We start from the raw sequence: 17,500 nt of genomic DNA, 5'->3' as shown, positions 1-17,500 counted from the left end.
TTATCTATTTATTTGTTTATTCATTTATATAATATAAAGGAAAAAAAATATATATATATACACAAACACACCCTAGCGTGTTGCATTTGCTATGAAACTAAGTAGCATAAGTTACCCTTTAAAAATGGCCAAGTCCGTCAACACAGGCACTAAATTCCTGAATGAGTGCCATGACACTCGGAAGGGTGCCTGCTGTCCCTGGATACGATTCAATTAGTATAATATTAAGGGGCAGGAGACTCATTCCTTCATGAGACGCGCTGTTGCTAACCTTGCATTGTTGGTAACCCTGGCGGCGACGTTGTTTGTGCGCGCGGGACCTTGTTATGTTGGCAACCCTTCCGAGGATGTTGGGGATGATTTATTTAATTATCATCATATGTTTTTGTTGTTGTTTGAGGTGGAATATGAATGTGTCTTTATCTTTCTGCTGGCAGATTCCACGGGCAATTCGGATTCTTCAAAAAAGAAGAAAAAAGAAAAAGAAAGAAAGAAAGAAAAAAAATATATATACATACATATACATATATATGTGTGCGTGTGCGCGCGTGCGTGTGTGTGTGTGTGTGTGTGTGTGTGTGTGTGTGTGTGTGTGTGTGTGTGTGTGTGTGTGTGTGTGTAGAAAATGAACGAGAAGGGAAACGATCATCATTATTATCCAACTATGATAATTCTTATACTCGCGAATTCAGGACGAAGCTTTCGGAATCCATCCTCAGTATCCGGACACCACACCCTCCGCTATCGAGACACACCATACCACTTGCAAGGGTGTGGTGGTGGTGTTCTTGTACAGCGGAGGAAGGAAGGCGACAGCGAAGAAGAAAAAAAATAAAGATATGTAGCCTTCTCCTAGCCTTGGATTCCTAGTCGTCAAGAACTACAGGATGACTTTCTTCCTATGGCCGTGGTTCAGGTAGTCCGTGGTTGCATGGCTATGGTTGCTGGTTGTTGGGTTGTTGGGTTTTTCGTATTTTTTGGAGGGGATGGTGGTTGTTGCGTGTTGGTAGATCCTTCGATGGTTTTGTATGGGCGTTCGGATGTTGTTTATATAATCGGTGGAGGGAGAGGGAAGCTATGGATGGACTGGTTGGTTGATGGCCTTGGGTTCCTGGTTGTGTTTTTTTGGTTGGCCTTTGTGGTTTGTGTCTGAGTTGGTGTTGGAATCGGGTGCATACGCTGCAAGGAACGGAACGGAACAGAGCAGAAGCGATGGAAAGATAATGGAAGAGAGAAAGAGAGGGAGGGGGAGAGAGAGAGAGAGAGAGAGGGAGGGAGGGAGGGAGGGAGGGAGGGAGAGGGAGGGAGGGAGGGAGGGAGGGAAGGAGAGAGGAGAGAGAGAGAGAGAGAGAGAGAGAGAGAGAGAGAGAGAGAGAGAGAGAGAGAGAGAGAGAGAGAGAGAGAGAGAGAGAGAGAGAGAGAGAGAGAGAGAGAGATAAAGAGAGAGATAAAGAGAGAGAGGGAGAGAGAGATAAAGAGAGTGAGTGAGTCATGAAGAAAGAGAATCAAGAATATCGTCTCTTCCCCGTGATGACTATATACAAACACCGGATCCGGTCTCGAGGTTCCATGCAAGTCCGACTATGCCTCTCGTGTGTTGTACCGATGCCGTCCGTGGCTAACCAGTGTTCACGTGATGCCGGCACGCGGTATGTTGCATCCTTGATTCCTTGTTGAAAAGAAGAAAAACAACAGGAGTGATTGTTGATGATAGCTGTGATGAGAATGGCGGAGAGGGTGCTAGGAATGGCAACTATAATCGTAGAAGTAGTAATAGTAGTCGTAAGGATAGTTAGGACAATAAAGATTGATTTATATGTATGTATGTGTATGTGTGTAAATATGTGTGTGTGTGTGTGTGTGTGTGTGTGTGTGTGTGTGTGTGTGTGTGTGTGTGTGTGTGTGTGTGTGTGTGTGTGTGTTTATAGGAAGAAGTTATCGTTAGTTTTTTAATACTTTTTATTGCAACAGGAACTTATAAATTTATAGTTTATTCGAAGGAAGGACAGATCTCGGAAGCGAACAGCGTGACTCGGAAAGAGAAAGAAAGAGAGACAAAGACATAGACAAAGATAATTTCTCAAATCACAAGGTTCGCAAATAAAACCTGAAGGACGTTGAACAGAGATGATTCTTTTTTTTTTCTCTCTCTCTTTTAATCTCTTTTTATTCTTCTCCACGAAATGCAGTGCAGTGATATAGCGGAAAGGATCGCTCGTTGTGGGCCCTCTTTCGCCGAGCCGTTGTCAAGGTGTAAACATTGTTGGCATGACGTCACATGTCAACAGTGCCCCTCCCCCCTCTCTCGTTCTTTCTCTCTCTCTTTTTCTCCTCTATTTTTCCTTTCTTTATTCTCGTTTCTCTCCCAGCTTACCCCTCTTGCCCTGTGTCCTTCATCTTTTTTCTCTCTTCTCACTTCCTTTTTCTCTTCCCTCTCCTCCTTTTCTTCCTCCTCTCCTCATCCTCCTCTTCCCACGTCCTTCGCACTTCCTCTATATTCATTCCTCTTTTTTCTCATTCTTCTTCCCTTTATCCTCTGTTTTAACCTCTTTACTCCTTCCCTTCCTTTCCCTTTTTATCTCACTACCCTCCCCGCCTCCTGCATTGCTTCTTTCCCCTCTTCCTCACTCTGCCAAACCATTCTTCCATTCCCTCTCCCTCTCCCTCTCTCTCTCTCTCTCTCTCTCTCTCTCTCTCTCTCTCTCTCTCTCTCTCTCTCTCTCTCTCTCTCTCTCTCTCTCTCTCTCTCTCTCCCTCTCCCTCTCTCCCCTTCACGAAACCATTCTACCATCCCCTCTCCCTCTCCCTCTCCCTCTCCCTCTCCCTCTCCCTCTCCCTCTCTCCCCTTCGCCAAACCATTCTACCATCCCCTCTCGCTCTCCCCTTCGTCAAACCATTCTACTAGTACCTCCCCCTTTTACCAAACAGTTCTACCTCTCCCTCTCCCTATCCCCTTCGCCAAACCATTCTACCATCCCCTCTCCCTCTCCCTCTCCCCTTCGCCAAACCATTCTACCATTCCCCCCGCCCCCTCTCCCTCCCCCTCCCCCCCTTTGCAAAACCATTCAACCATTCCCTCCCCCTCCCCCACTTTTTCCCTCTCTCCCTCTCCCCTTTGCCAAACCATTCTACGATTCCCCTCCCCCACCTCCCACATCCCTCCCTCCCTCCCCCCCCTCCCCCCCCTTCTCCCCCCTTTGCAAAACCATTCAACCATTCCCTCCCCCTCCCCCACTTTTTCCCTCTCTCCCTCTCCCCTTTGCCAAACCATTCTACCATTCCCCTTCCCCCTCTCCCTCCCCCTCCCCCCTTTGCAAAACCATTCAACCATTCCCTCCCCCTCCCCCACTTTTTCCCTCTCTCCCTCTCCCCTTTGCCAAACCATTCTACCATTCCCCTCTCCCCTCTCCCCTTTCCCGACCCATTCTACGATTCCTCCATATCCTTACCGATGGCGTATCGACGGAACCAACCAATAGGGTACCACGACATCATCCTGGTAGTTTGGTATTGAGTTCACGTTCGCTTGATGGAAGTGCTGACGAATCTGATCGGATGGAGTGGCAGGCTCCAAGGACAGTGTCTGGGGAGGGAGGGAGGGAGAGGGATGGGAGGGGGGAAGGGAGAGAGAGGGATGGGAGGGGAATGGGATGGATGAAGGGATGGGAGGGAGGGAGAGGGATGGGAGGGGGGAAGGGATGGGAGGGAGAGGGATGGGAGGGGAATGGGATGGATGAAGGGATGGGAGGGAGGGAGGGAGGGATGAGGGATGGGAGGGGAATGGGATGGAGGGATGGGAGGGGAATGGGATGGATGGAGGGAGGGAGGGAGAGGAATGGGATGGATGGAGGGATGGGAGGGAGGGAGGGGAGGGAGAGGGATGGAGGGGGGGGGGGGGGGGGAGGAGGGAGGGAGGGAGGGAATGGGATGGGGGAGGAGGGAATGGGGGTGGGGGAGATGGAGGGATGGAGGAGGGAGGGAGAGGAGAGGGGGGGATGGAGGAGGGAGGGAGAGGATGGGTGGATGGAGGGGGGGGGGGGGATGGATGGGGGGAGAGGAATGGGATGGATGGGGGGAGGGGGGAGAGGAATGGGGTGTAGGGGAGGAATGGGAGGATGGGGGAGGGGGGGAGGGGGAGAGGGGGATGGGGAGGGGGAAGGGGATGGATGGTGGGGGGGGATGGGAGGATGGGGGGGGGATGGAGGGGGGGAGAGGAATGGGATGGATGGGGGGAGGGGGGGTAGGATGAGGGGGATGGATGGTGGAGGGGGGGGGAGGGGGAGAGGAATGGGAGGGAGGGGAGAGGGGGGTGGGGGGGGGGGGGAGAGGGGGGAGGGGAATGAGATGGTGAGAGGAGGGGGGGATGGATGGGAGGGGGGAGAGGATGGGAGGGGGGGGGGGGATGGATGGGGGGGAGGGAGGGAGGGAGTGGGATGGAGGGGGAGAGGGATAGGATGGAGGGGGGGGGGGGGAGGGATGGGTTGGATGGGGGGGATGGAAGGATGGAGGGAGGGGGGGAGAGGGATGGGATGGAGGAGGAGGGAGGGGGGGTGGGGGGAGTGATGAGGGAGGAGGGGGGATGGGGGGGGGGGAATGCGGGGAGAGGAGGGATGGAGGGGGAGGAGGGAGAGGTGGGATGGAGGGGGAGGGGGGGATGGAGGGAGGGGGGAGGGATGGGAGGAGGGGGGGGGAGGGGAGGATGGGGGAGGGGGGGGAGGAGGGGGATGGGATGGATGGGGGGAGGGGGGGAGAGGGAGGGAGGGAGGGAGGGAGGGGGAGGGGGGGGGGGGGAGAGGGGGGAGGGGAGAGGGGGGGGGAGGGAGGGGGGGGGGGAGGGAGGGAGGGGGGAGGGGGGGGGGGGGGAGGGATGGGGGGGAGGGATGGGAGGGGATGGGGGGGGGGAGGGGGGGATGGGAGGAGGAGGGAGAGGGGGAGGGGGGGGGGGAGAGGAATGGGATGGATGGAGGGAGGGAGGGGGGGGGATGGATGGGGGGAGGGAGGGAGAGGAGGGATGGGGGGGAGGGGGGGAGGGAGGATGGGGGAGGGGGGGGGGTGGGGGGATGGAGGGGGGAGAGGATGGGAGGAGGGGCGGGGAAGGGGGGTGGAGGGGGAGGGGGGGAGGGAGGATGGGGAGGGAGGGGGGGGGGAGGGGGGGGGGAGGGGAGGGGATGGAGGGAGGGTGGGGAGGGGGGAGGAGGGGGGGGCTGGGGATGGGGGGAGGGGGGGGGGGAGGGAGGGGGGGAGGATGGGGATGGGGGGAGAGGATGGGGGGAGGGGGAGGGGGGGATGGGGAGGGAGGGAGGGGATGGAGGGGGGGAGGGATTGGGGATGGATGGGGGAGGGAGGGATGGAGGGGGGAGGGGGAGGGATGGGGGAGGGATGGGATGGGGGGGGAGGGATGGGGGGGATGGGGGGAGGATGGAGGGCGAGATGGGGGGAGGGGGGGGGGAGGGGGAGGGATGGGGAGGAGAAGTGGGGGGAGGGGGGAGGGAGGGGGGGAGGGGAGGGAGAGGGGGAGGAGGGGGGGAGGGGGGGGGGGGGGGAGGGGAGAGGGAGGGGGGGGGGGGGGGGAGGGGGGAGGAGGAGGGGGGGGGGGGGAGGGGGGAAGGGGGGGGAGGAGGAGGAGGAGGGGGGGGAGGGGGGGAGGGGGGGGGAGGGGGGGGGGAGGGGGGAGGGGGGGGAGGGGGAGGGGGAGGGGAGGGGAGGGGGGGGGGAGAGGGGGGGGGGGGGGAGCGGGGGGGGGGGGGGGAGGGGGGGGGGAGGGGGGGGGGGGGAGGGGGGAGGAGGGGGGAGGAGGGAGGGGGGGGGGGGAGGAAGGGAGGGGGGAGGAGGGAGGGAGGGAAGGGGGGGGAGGGGGGGGAGGGGGAGGGGGGGGGAGGGGGAGGGGGGGGAGGGAGGGGGGGGGAGGGAGGGGGAGGGGGGGAGGGAGGGGGGGGGAGGGAGGGGGAGGGGGGTGGGGGGAGGGGGAGAGGGGGGGGGGGGGGGGGGAGAGGATGGGGCTGGGGGGAGGAGAGGAGAGGGGGATGGATGGGGGGGAGGGGAGGGAATGGGGAGGGAATGAATGGAGGGATGGGGAGGAAGGGGATGGATGGAGGGATGGGGGGAGAGGAATGGGATGGATGGGGGGAGAGGAGGGGGAGAGGATGGGGTTGAGGAGGGATGGGGGGGAGGGGATGGGAGGATGGGGGGGGAGAGGAGGGGGGATGGATGGAGGGAGAGGGAGGGGGGATGGGGGGGGAGATGGGAGGGGGGAGGGGAGGGGGAGGGAGGGATGGATGGGGGGAGAGGAATGGGATGGATGGGGGGAGAGGAATGGGATGGATGGGGGGAGAGGAATGGGATGGATGGAGGGAGAGGAATGGGATGGATGGAGGGAGAGGAATGGGATGGATGGGGGGAGAGGAATGGGATGGATGGAGGGAGGGAGGGAGAGGAATGGGATGGATGGAGGGGGAGGAATGGGAGGGAGGGGAAGGGGGGGGACGGAGGGAGAGGAATGGGATGGGGGGAGGGGGGGGGGATGAGGGGGAGGGGGGGAGAGGGGATGGGATGGAGGAGGGAGGGGGATGGGGATGGATGGGGGAGGAGGGGGGTGGGAGAGGGATAGGGTGGGATGGAGGAGGGAGGGAGGGGATGAGGATGAGGGGGAGGAATGGGGGGATGGAGGAGAGAGGAGTGGGAGGGATGGGGGGATGAGGGAGGAGATGGGGGGAGGGACTGGGATGGGATGGGGGGAGAGGGATGAGGAGGATGGATGGGAGGGGAGGGGAATGGGATGGGAGAGGAATGGGATGGATGGAGGGAGGGAGGGAGAGGAATGGGATGGATGGAGGGAGAGGAATGGGATGGATGGGGGGAGAGGAATGGGATGGATGGAGGGAGGGAGGGAGAGGAATGGGATGGATGGGGGGAGAGGAATGGGATGGATGGAGGGAGGGGGGGGGGGGGGAGGGGGAAAGTGGGAGATGGGGATGGATGGGGGTGGTGGGTGAGAGGAATGGGAGTGGATGGAAGGGAAGGAAGGAATGGGATGGATGTAGGATGGGAGAGGAATGGGAGGATGGGGAGGGAATGGGGGGGATGGGAATGGGGGGAGAGGGGGGAATGGGATGGAGGGGGGAGATGGGAATGGGATGGGATGAGGGGAGAGGGGAATGGGATGGAGGGGGGGAGGGGAGAGGAATGGGATGGATGGAGGGAGAGGAATGGGATGGATGGGGAGGAAGTGAGTGCGGGAGGCACTGGGGGGAATGAGGAGGGAGGGGGGAGGGGATGGGGGGGATGGGATAGTATAGGGAGGGAGGGAGGAGGGATGGAGGGAGGGGAGAGGAACTGAGGGAGGGGAGGAAGAGCCCTGAGATGGATTGAACGGTAGGGGAGAGAGATGAGAGAGAGGAGAGAGAGGTGGCAGAGAGGGAAGAGAGAGGAGATGGGGAGTGGGCGGCGGGGGGGGGGGAGAGAGCAGAGAGACGGGGGGAGGCTCAGGTCCGTGAGAGAGAGAGAGAGAGAGACTTAAGACTAGAGAATAAAAAACGATGGAGATAGAGGGAATACGAGAGTGCAACAGCAACAAACCTGCGAAATCGTCCTGTGTGACTCGCTCGGGATATGTACTCAAGGTCTTGCTAGAAAAGGGCGAGGGTCGCCTGCTCTCACGCTGGGGAGTTTTGCTCTTTTTTGCTTCCTTTTCCTTGTTTTTTGAAGGGGAGGGTGGGGTGGGGAGTGGAGGGGGAGGTGCGGGTGGGGGTGGGTGGGTTTTGTTTGAGTGAGGGGGGAGGCCGGAGAGACCGTGCGCGCCAGGTGGGTGGGTGTGGGTCGCGCTCGAATGTGTAGTAAGTGGCGCCACTCTTCGTGAGTTCGTTGGTGGACACAGTGACTCAGCGTACCAGCCGCGAAAGAAGGGCTGTGACGGGGTCTCCTTCCTGTTGGGGTTTGGGGGAGGGGGGCAAGGAAATAGCAGAAGAACTAAAAGAAAAAAGTGAGACGGGGATAAAAGACCAAGAGAGAGAGAGACAGCGAGAACAAAACCGCATCGCGTTTGGGTGTCTTGCAAGCAGACTGGCATGCACACGTAATTGTCGTCAAGCAAGTGCGATCTTACGGCTAATAATAGTGGCGAAAGGTTACGCGAGGTCAGCACGCGGTACGACGCTCTGTTGATCAGGAGGGGAGGGGGAGGGGGAGGGGGAGGGGGAGGAGGTAGTTTTGGTGTGTTTGTTTACGTATTTGGGGAATGAAAAAAAAACTGTTTGTTCAGTCATGCATCTATTTCATTGGTATTTGTATTTATTCATTTCGAAAGGATATTGCGTCGTTGATTTGGAGATCAGGTCGAGATTAAAAGGTCGTACCGAGGCACGCGCTGACACGAATGTAATGAAGAGTGATGAATGAAATAATGACACGGCTCACAATACACTGCGATTAGGCGACGCAAACGAGAATAGAGCGCTAGAGAAATAAGCTAGAATCAATAAAGATACAAAACAACTAAGGACGGGGGAAGAGGGAGAGGGAAGAAGGAGCAGTAGTAAACACGCACACACAAAAAGACAAAAACCGAAGACATAAAAGACAAGTAAAAGACAGACAAACGAAGAAAAAAGAAAAGGAACTAACGAGCGATCCGGAACACCGCACTCCACATTCCTCGCCGCTCCTTCTGGGGAATCTCCACGGCAGCTCCTTTCCACCTCCAGGCTGGCGAATAATATGGCGGAGATGGACTAGACCGACGTCAATCAAGGGGGAGGAGTATACACAAAGACTGACCGCGGGGACTTTGCCTCTCTCTCTCTCTCTCTCTCTCTCTCTCTCTCTCTCTTCCATTCTCTCTCATTCTCTCTCATCTCTCTCTCTCTCTCTCTCTTCTCTTCTCATATCTTTCTCTGTCTTTCTCCACTCCATCACTTTATCTTTCTTTCTCTCATCTCTCTTCTCCTTTCACTCTCCTCTCTTATCTTCATCTCTCTCTCTCTCTCTCTCTCTCTCCTCTCCTCCTCTCTGCTTCACTCTCTCTCATTTTCTATTTCTCTCTCTCTCGTTCACCTCTCTCTCTTACTCGCATTCACTTTTCTCTCTCTCCTTCTCTTTCTTTCTCCTCTCTCTCCTCTCGTTCTCTCTCTCTCTACTCTCCTCTCTCTCTCTTTCTAAATCTTCTGCTCTCTCTCTCTCTCTCTCCTCATCTTTCTCTCTCCTCTCTCATCAGTCCTCTCTTCTCTCTCTCTCTCTCCTGCTCTCTCTACTATCTCTCTCTTCACATTCTATTCACTCTCTCTCTCTCTCTCTCTCTCTCTCTCTCTCTCTCTCTCTCTCTCTCTTTCTCTCTCTTTCTTCTTCTTCCTCTCGGTGGTTGTTATCATCCGTCCTTCCTTGTTTTTTTCACTTTCTTCTATTTCGTCTCTTTTTCTTATTCTTACCTTATATTTTTCCTTCATTTTTTTATCTTTTATTTTTTCTTCTTTTGCTTTTTCCTTTTCTCCTTTTTCTTATTCTTATTGTCCCTCATCATCCTCCTCCTCCTCCTCTTCTTCCTCTTTTACCGTAGCGACCATAGCCACCCACGGCTGTGGCCTCGTTTTGCCTTCTTTGTCTTTTTATCTTTTTATTTTTTTTCCCCTCCTCCTTCTTTACCTCCTATTCCTCTTTGTTTTGTTTTTTCTTTTTTTTCCTTCTCGTGTTTCACCTGTCGGTGACATTACTCTTCATTTCTTCCCCCGGTGCTTTCTCTCTTATTTTATTATATTTTCCTTCTCTATAACTGCTTCTCTTATTCTTTCCTTCCTTCCTTCCTTCCTTTCTTTCTTCCTTCCTTTATTTATTTTTCTTCCCCTCTTCCTTCCTTTATTTATTTTCTCCCCTTCTCCCTTCCTTCCTTCTCCTTTCACTTCTGTATTCTTCTATTCGCTTTTACCTTTTCATTCTCTTCGGTCTCCCGCCTTCATTCTTCTCTTTTCTATGTATCTTCTTTCCTTCCACTTTTCTTCCTTTATCACTCCTCCCCTTTTCACATCCCACCATTTCCCCCTCTTCTTCCCCTCTTTTTCTTGCTCCCGTGCGTCCATTTCCCCCTCCTCTCCCTCCGCTTCTCTCCCTCACTTGCCCCCTCCCTTTTCGTTATCCTCTCTTTCTTCTTCTTTCTCTGTCTTCCTTCCCTCTTACCCCTTCTTTGTCCACCCTCTTCCCCACTCTCCCGCTTTTGCTTCCTCTTGGTCATCTCCCCTCTTCTTTCCATCTCTTTTCTCCTTTGATCCTTCCTTCCCCGTGTCCTCTTTCCCGCCCCTCTTCTCTCCTACTGCCCTTCTCTCTTCTTCTACCCCTCCCTTTTTTTCTATTTTCCTTGGCTCCTCTTCCCCGTAACCTCCCCTCTTCTTATATACACCCCCCTCTCGCCTCTTTCCTATTTCCTTTACTCTTCTTTCATTCCTTCCCCCCTCCCTCTTATCTCCTCCTCTTCTCTCCTCCTCCTTATTGCTGTTTTGCCTCCACTCCCATTTCATTGTGCTACATTTGTCAACTCTCTTCTTCCCTCCTCCTCCGTCCTTCCATTTCTCACCCCGTTTTAATCCACTCCCGCACCACCCCATCCTTCCTCTTCACACAACGACCACCACACACACACACACACACACACACACACACACACACACACACACACACACACACACACACACACACACACACACACACACACACACACTAGTACTCGGAGGCAAGAACTTTTTCGCTGTTGTATTTTTGACGTGTGAGATTTGTTTTCAAGCGTCGGACAGACTTGAGTTAAAAGGAGGTTGGATTTAAAGGTCTGATAACGTTAATTTCGTCTTTTTCGCTTCCTCCGTTTCCCTTGCTTTCCTCTTCTTCTTTCTTTTTCTTTTTTTTTCTTTTTTTTTTTCTTCTCTTTCTACCATTACTTCTCTCTCTCCTATCTCCTTTTCCGTCACTCCCCATCTCCCCCTTCCCTTCTCCACCCCACCCCCCGTCTCCCCCACACCCTTTTGCATCTGCCCCTCCATCTCCCCCTTTCATACCTCCCCCCTTCTCCCCTTTCCCTTTTCACACCCTTTTTCCCCTTTCCCCCTGGTCTCTTTCACCCCCCTTTTCCCCTTTTCCCCTGGTCTCTTTCTCCCCCCTCTCCCCTATTCCCCAGGTCTCTTTCTCTCCCATTTCCGACGTCAAGGGTGTCGACCTTTGCCCCGCCGTCGCCATGTCCACTCGCGGGGCGGACGGCGAGATCTCAAGACAGGAAATTTGTCATTATGCTCCTCGCCTTGCCTTGCCTTGCCTTGCCTTGGCCGCGGGTGGAAGTCGGGCGGGTGGGATTGCGGGATAGTGTAGGTCGCCTTGCTCGCCTCTCTCTTCGTTTTTTATTTTATTTTCTCTCCTCTCTCCTCTCTTCTCTTCTCTTCTCTTCTCTTCTCTTCTCTTCTCTTCTCTTCTCTTCTCTTCTCTTCTCTTCTCTTCTCTTCTCTTCTCTTCTCTTCTCTTCTCTTCTCTTCTCTTCTCTTCTCTTCTCTTCTCTTCTCTTCTCTTCTCTTCTCTTCTCTTCTCTCTCTTCTCTTTCCTTACTCTTCTTCTCTTTTTATTCTTCTCGTCTCACATATTCTCCTCTTACCCCCTCTTCACTCCATTGCTCTCCTTTCCTCTCATCTTTTCTCTCTCCTCTTATTTTGTGCCATCTATGGTCTTCCTCCACTTTCCCCTCTATCTAGTTATCTCTTCTCATTTTACGCTTTCTTTGTCTTTCTCCGTCTTTCCTGACTTTCTATTCTCTATCTATCTATCTATATATCTATCTATCTATCTATCTATCTGTCTATGTATCTCACTATAACATGGACCCCTCACTCACTCTGTTTAATGTTGCCCCGCCTCCGTGTCAGTATGCGCAGGTGCCTCGTGTTGCATCTTGTTGCATCCTGTAACATTCCTTGTTTTATTCTATTGCTGCAAGAAAATTTGTTTTGCAATGTGCTTTTTCCTGTCGTACCTGCTGTAGCAAGGTCTTGCAAACATCCTGGCAAGTTGTCGTCGGAAGTTGACTGTAAGCAGATCCCTTCCTCCGTCCCGTCCCGTTCAGGGTAACAACGTCAGAAGGATGGGTAAGGGGCCGAGGGAGGAGGGGGTGGAGGAGAGGAGAGGAGAGGGAGGAGCATGGGGGACGAGAGGAGAGGGAGGAGCATGGGGGACGATAGGAGGAGGAGGAGGAGGAGGGAAGGGAAGGGGATGGGGATGGGGATGGGAGAGGGAAAATCCGAACTGGCAACCGCACGCGGAAAATACCCAACGTTGGCAACTCGAGGCGAGGTGACCGAGCAGAACAGCTGGGACCGCGATCAGCTGTTCTTGCTTGGTGCGAGGTGTCGGTTGTGTGCGCTGCCGAGGAATGGCTTCCGTCAGACGCGTTCTGTGTCTCTCTCACTTGTGAAATCTTACTTGAGAAGGGCATGGATGGGATTTTGGCGAATTGCGAAGAGATTGGCTGGCATTGTGAAGTCGCTGTCGATCACAGGATGTGTCTAAGAGGATGTTTTGCCATGTGAATCGTGTCGTGAGATTGATTTTCATCGTTAAAACACACGGTGTGTAGATGTTTAGATGAATGATAGTTGTAGATCATGAAAAGTGTATAGTAGTGAAAATGAACGCTCGTAGTGTTTTGCGTGTAAACACCCATTCATACCGATGCCCAAGGAGTGATTAAACAGTAAAAACTCCTTTTGTGTTGCAGGTACGCACAAGCTAAGCTGTCCCTCCACGTTTGAGATGAATGCTTCTACACAAGGTAACTCATGACGCGTATCAGCTTTTAGTGTATCGTGCAGAAGTTTCATTTAGAAGCTTCACACGTCTTAGTTCTTTAAGATCTGTTTCCCACTGAATGAAGCGAATTCTTTACTCTACTCCATTGCTTTCTGCCTCCTCCTGCCCCCTTCTGCCCCGCTCTCCACAACCTACCAGCTGCTTGCTGGACATCTGTCGGGAGGGCATTTGTCCGACTGTTTAAATGGACACTCGTCCGTGTTTTGAAACTGGTCCCTTTGCTGTGATGGCAGAATCAAGCCAGAAAAAAACACATTCACATGCAAACAGATTCAAAACCTTGATTTTGATGGATATTACCATATCGTGAACATTATTTCAAAGTACTGTGTATTACTTTGTGAATGACTGAATCCCCGTCCTACCCAGCCATCTGGAAAAAGAAAATGAAATTCTCTACAGTAAAGGAAGAATGGTTTCCGAGGCGGCGGGCGTTAATTTGAGATTTCGTATCCTGTTTGTGATCATGCTTTGTCAGTGAGCTCGAGCCCCCCTCCCCCCCCCTCTTCCTTTTTCCACTTGAACTTTCTATTATTAGTAGCTGAAAGTTATGTTATTTGTATTGGTGTGGTTATTGTTCGTAGTGAATGATGTTTACGTTACTGTATTTTTTCTTATGGGATCGATGTTACTGTCATTATTGTTCGTTCAGTAATGTTTCTTTTGTTAGCATGATGATCAGAAGTACAGTTTTTACTGTTGATATATTTTGTGTGTTTTTTAGGGCGGGGGTTGTCATTAATTCCGTTACACGAGTAACATAATTAGCAGAAGTAAAGACAGTTACACGAACCACCACCAAAACAACACCAGGAGCAGCGGCAGCGCCCCCAGCAGGCACGGCCCGAAAATATCTCGAGGTGCCCCTCTCGGCCGCGGCCAGATAGGTGCGGTGTTGTCATGAGCTCCCTCCACCCCCCACCCCCCACCCCCCTTTTTTTCCCTGTCCCTCTCCTCCCTCCCCCATCCTCATGCCCCCCCATCTCTCTTGCCCCCTTCCCGTGCCCCGAGCATTTCACCGTCCCCTTGCCCCTAGTCTCTCTCTCTCTCTCTCTCTCTCTCTTTCCCCCCGCCTTCTCATGCCCCCATCTCTTCCCCATCCCCTTGCCTCATCCCCATGCTCGCTATCTCTTGCTCTCCTCCGCCCCCTTATCTTTTCCTATTTCCCCTCGCCCCTATCTACTGTCTCTCCCCTGCCCCTATATCCCTCTTCCCCCCTCACCCTCTCCCCCTGCCCCTGTCTCTCCCCTTTCCCTCTATCTCAATCCTCCCCTTGACACACCCCCCCTGTCTGTCTATCCTCCCCTTCGGATCATGTTGACATCCTGTCATGATTGTCATTTTGTTTTGTTTTTGTTTTTGCTTTTGTTTTGGTAGGAGATAAAGGGGAAGGGAGGAGGAGGAGGAGGGGTAATTAAGGTGGATACAGGGTGAGGAGAGGGTGAATATAGGGTGTGGGAAATGTGGTGATAGGGTGGGGAAAAGGCCCTGTGTGAGGGAGCTGGTGAGGGTGATGGCGAGGTTGTATCTCCTCTCTCTCTTTGCGGCAAGGAAGCGAGAGAGGTTGCTGCTTTGCCTCTTGTGTGTGTGTGCGTGTGCGTGTGCGTGTGCGTGTGCGTATGCGTGTGTGCGCGCGCGCGCGTTCGTGCACTGGATGGTCTGTTGTTGTGCACAAGAGTATATTGCCCCTCACTTAACCCTCCTACTCATCCCCTCTCCTTCCCCTCCCTCCCCTCCCTCCTCCTCCTCCTCCTCCTACCTCTTTGCAGTGGGCAGTCACGTGTTCTGGCATACTGCTTGACGCGAGTTCTAAAGCACAATTTTACTTGTGCTTGAGAGAGAGAGAGAGGGAGAGAGAGAGGGAGAGAGAGAGAGAGAGAGAGAGAGAGAGAGAGAGAGAGAGAGAGAGAGAGAGAGAGAGAGAGAGAGAGAAAGAGAGAAAGAGAGAAAGAGAGAAAGGGGGAAAGGAGACGGGAGAAGGGGGAAGGGGGGTGAAGGGGTGAAGGGAAAAAGATGCGAGAGAAAAAAAAATTAAATATCATCTCAGCAATGGCAATAGAATGACGTCAGACTCCAAATGTCATCAAAGTCTACAGTCTTGCAGCTCCGAAGATATAAAACAGCCTCGGAGATGTCTTTAGATAAGGGTCTGTTGCCACGTGGGTTTGTAAATGTTAAAGATAAGGAGAAAGCTGTCCCAGCTGATTTCTGGCCGGAGTATCACGTCCTCTCTCCCTCTCCTTCTCTCTCTCTTTCTCTCTCTATGTATATATATCTTTCTCTCTCTATTTATCTCTCTTTATCTCTCTTTTTCTCTTTCCCTCTCTCTTTCTCTTATTGTATATATCTATCTCTCTATCTATTTCTACGTGTGTATGTGCATATATGCGTGTTTGTTCATGTGTGCACGCGTTGATACACGTGCACTCCTCATCCCCATACCTCCCCCCTTCTCCCTCTCCCTCCCTCCCCCCTCCTCTCCCTCCCTCTCCACCTCCTCGTCCCATTCCACACGCCCCCCCCCCCATACTCCCCAAGTGCAAAGATAACGATTAAAATACACGTGAGACCTTGTTACCAGCCTCCCGATGTCCTTCCGCGCTACGTAGGTTCGCGGGGTATAAACATCCCTTGCTATTTTGAAGGGTAGATGTCAAGTCGGTCCCAGGTAGTTGTTATTTTATTCCTTTGAGGGACGATGGTCTGCTGTTGCGTTGTTGGGCGGGTTTTGATTTTATTTATTTATTTTATTTATTTATTATTTTTTTTTGTGCGTGTGTGTGTGCGTATGTGTGCGCGTGCGTGCGTGTGTGTGTTCTATTACATCTTAGTAGTGTAGGGACTTATTTACGGGTAAGGAAGGGATGGCGGGTGGGAGGGATGGATGGGCGGAGGGGTGGAGGGAGGGTGGGTGGAGTTTGGCCAACCGGTCCGAATGCATTGGAAGGAGAGGCGGTGCGATACAATCCCTTGTAGACACTAGTTTAGTAGAACGCAGACTCGACCCCGAAACCGAGTTGATGTACCTGTTTGCTTCGTGCATGAAGGGGGAAAGGGGAGAGAGAGAGAGAGAGAGAGAGAGAGAGAGAGAGAGAGAGAGAGAGAGAGAGAGAGAGAGAGAGAGAGAGAGAGAGAGAGGAGTGTGGGGGGAGGTGTGAGGATGAGAGATAGAGAGGAAAGGTGAAGGAGAGAATTAGAGGAAAGGAGTAGGTGAAGAGAATAGAAGAGAAAGGCGTGAAGGGGAAGGAGAGATAGTGACAGGAAAGGAGTGAAGGCAGAGAGATAAGAGGAACAGGAGAGGGTGAAGAGAGAAAGAGGTGAGTTGTGAAGGGGAAGGAGAGATAGAGAGGAAAGGTGAAGAAGATAAGAAAATGATGGAAGAGAATAAGAGAAATAGGGTGAAGGAGAGATAGAGAGGAAAGGTGAGGGTGAAGGAGAGATAAAGGGGAATGGAGGGGAAAAAAAGAGAGAGGAGGGAGAAGGGAGAGGGAGAGAAAGATAGGCTAGGGCAAGTTGAGAAAGACATATAGATAGACTGGCAGGCAAAGAGCGTATTCAATTTCTACATATTTACGTGATATTGGTGTTGTCTATGAACCTGTCTATGCTGGTAGTCGAGCCCAGCAGGCATAGTTGTCGTGGTTGTAAACATACTTGTCTGCAGTCTCGTTGGTGTGAATAAACTTGACCCATGTTGTAGGTGTAGGCGCCTATGCCGTTATTATTTTAGCGGCGTAGCTGTTGTTTTGTAGTTGTTGCTGCTGTTGTTGTTGTTGTTGATGCTGATGTTGATGATGTAAATAAAGTTGAGCGTGCACCGTGGGAGGCGCAGACGAGCCCTAGCGAGCACCCCCGAGCCGAAGCCACCTGACCTTGGCTCTCCATAATCTGGGGGAGACGTTTTCGTCTGCGCTGGTAAACATGATCGTAATTTTGTTCCTGAGTCTGGCTGTTGCGATAGAGGTGGTCTCTCTCTCTTTCCCTTTCTTTTAGTGTTATTTTTTACCCCCCCCCCCCCCCTCTCTCTCTCTCTCTCTCTCTCTCTCTCTCTCTCCTCTCCTCTGCTCTCTCTCGCTCCAGTTCTCAGGTCCTCTCCATCTCGCCACTCCTCTCTCCTCTCCTCATCTCTCTCTCTCTCTCTCTCTCTCTCTCTCTCTCTCTCTCTCTCTCTCTCTCTCTCTCTCTCTTTTTCCCCTCTCTCGTCCTCTACCCCCCATCTCTCTTTTCTCTCTCTCTCTTTCTCTCTCTCTCATTCTCTCCCTCTCTGTATTTCTCTCGTTTTTCTCTCCCTCATCATCTACAACGAAGCAACACGGACGTGAGACTCAGTGACCTCCATGTTGCCATGCGCGGGTATACCTCCCCCCCCTCAACTCCACCTCCCTCACCCAATCCTCTCCCCAACGCCCACTCTCACTCCTGCTCCCCCTGCCCACCCACGCCCACCCCACCACCTCCTCTCAGCCCACCTCACGGGTTACTGATCCTGTATGTGTATCATCTCTCCTCTCGAGCTTTGCATGGCGCTGCGATCTGCGTCTATCGTTCTCTCGCTCTCTCTCTCTCTCTCTCTCTCTCTCTCTCTCTCTCTCTCTCTCTCTCTCTCTCTCTCTCTCTTTCTCTCTCTCTCTCTCTTTCTCCTCACCTCGCGCTCTCCTTTCTCTCATCTCTCTTCAGC

At 53.3% G+C, this 17,500-nt stretch overlaps 1 protein-coding gene across 9 annotated transcripts in view; it reads left to right on the top strand.

Annotated features, from left to right (window-relative positions):
* atos (atos homolog atossa) overlaps nucleotides 1–17,500 on the top strand; it is a 147,926-nt gene that overhangs the window by 98,524 nt on the left and 31,902 nt on the right. For 2 of the 9 annotated variants that reach the window (XM_043009983.2, XM_086548770.1), the window contains exons 1-2: nucleotides 12,338–12,581; nucleotides 12,731–12,784. The exons of 2 other annotated variants lie outside the window; for them this stretch is intronic. The gene's annotated coding sequence lies outside the window, so the exon portion shown is untranslated. Of the gene's footprint in view, nucleotides 1–12,336; nucleotides 12,582–12,728; nucleotides 12,785–17,500 lie in introns of those variants that run through there. 5 more of the 9 variants (XM_086548769.1, XM_086548772.1, XM_043009984.2 and 2 more) reach the window with 3 other exon arrangements.

Source organism: Penaeus japonicus, unplaced genomic scaffold (assembly GCF_977035675.1).
Source record: "Penaeus japonicus unplaced genomic scaffold, GWHDUDI00000001_assembly GWHDUDI00000021, whole genome shotgun sequence".
Classification (NCBI taxonomy): Eukaryota; Metazoa; Arthropoda; class Malacostraca; order Decapoda; family Penaeidae; genus Penaeus; species Penaeus japonicus.
Note: the sequence above shows the minus strand (reverse complement) of the source record. Positions and strands in the feature narration are given on the sequence as shown.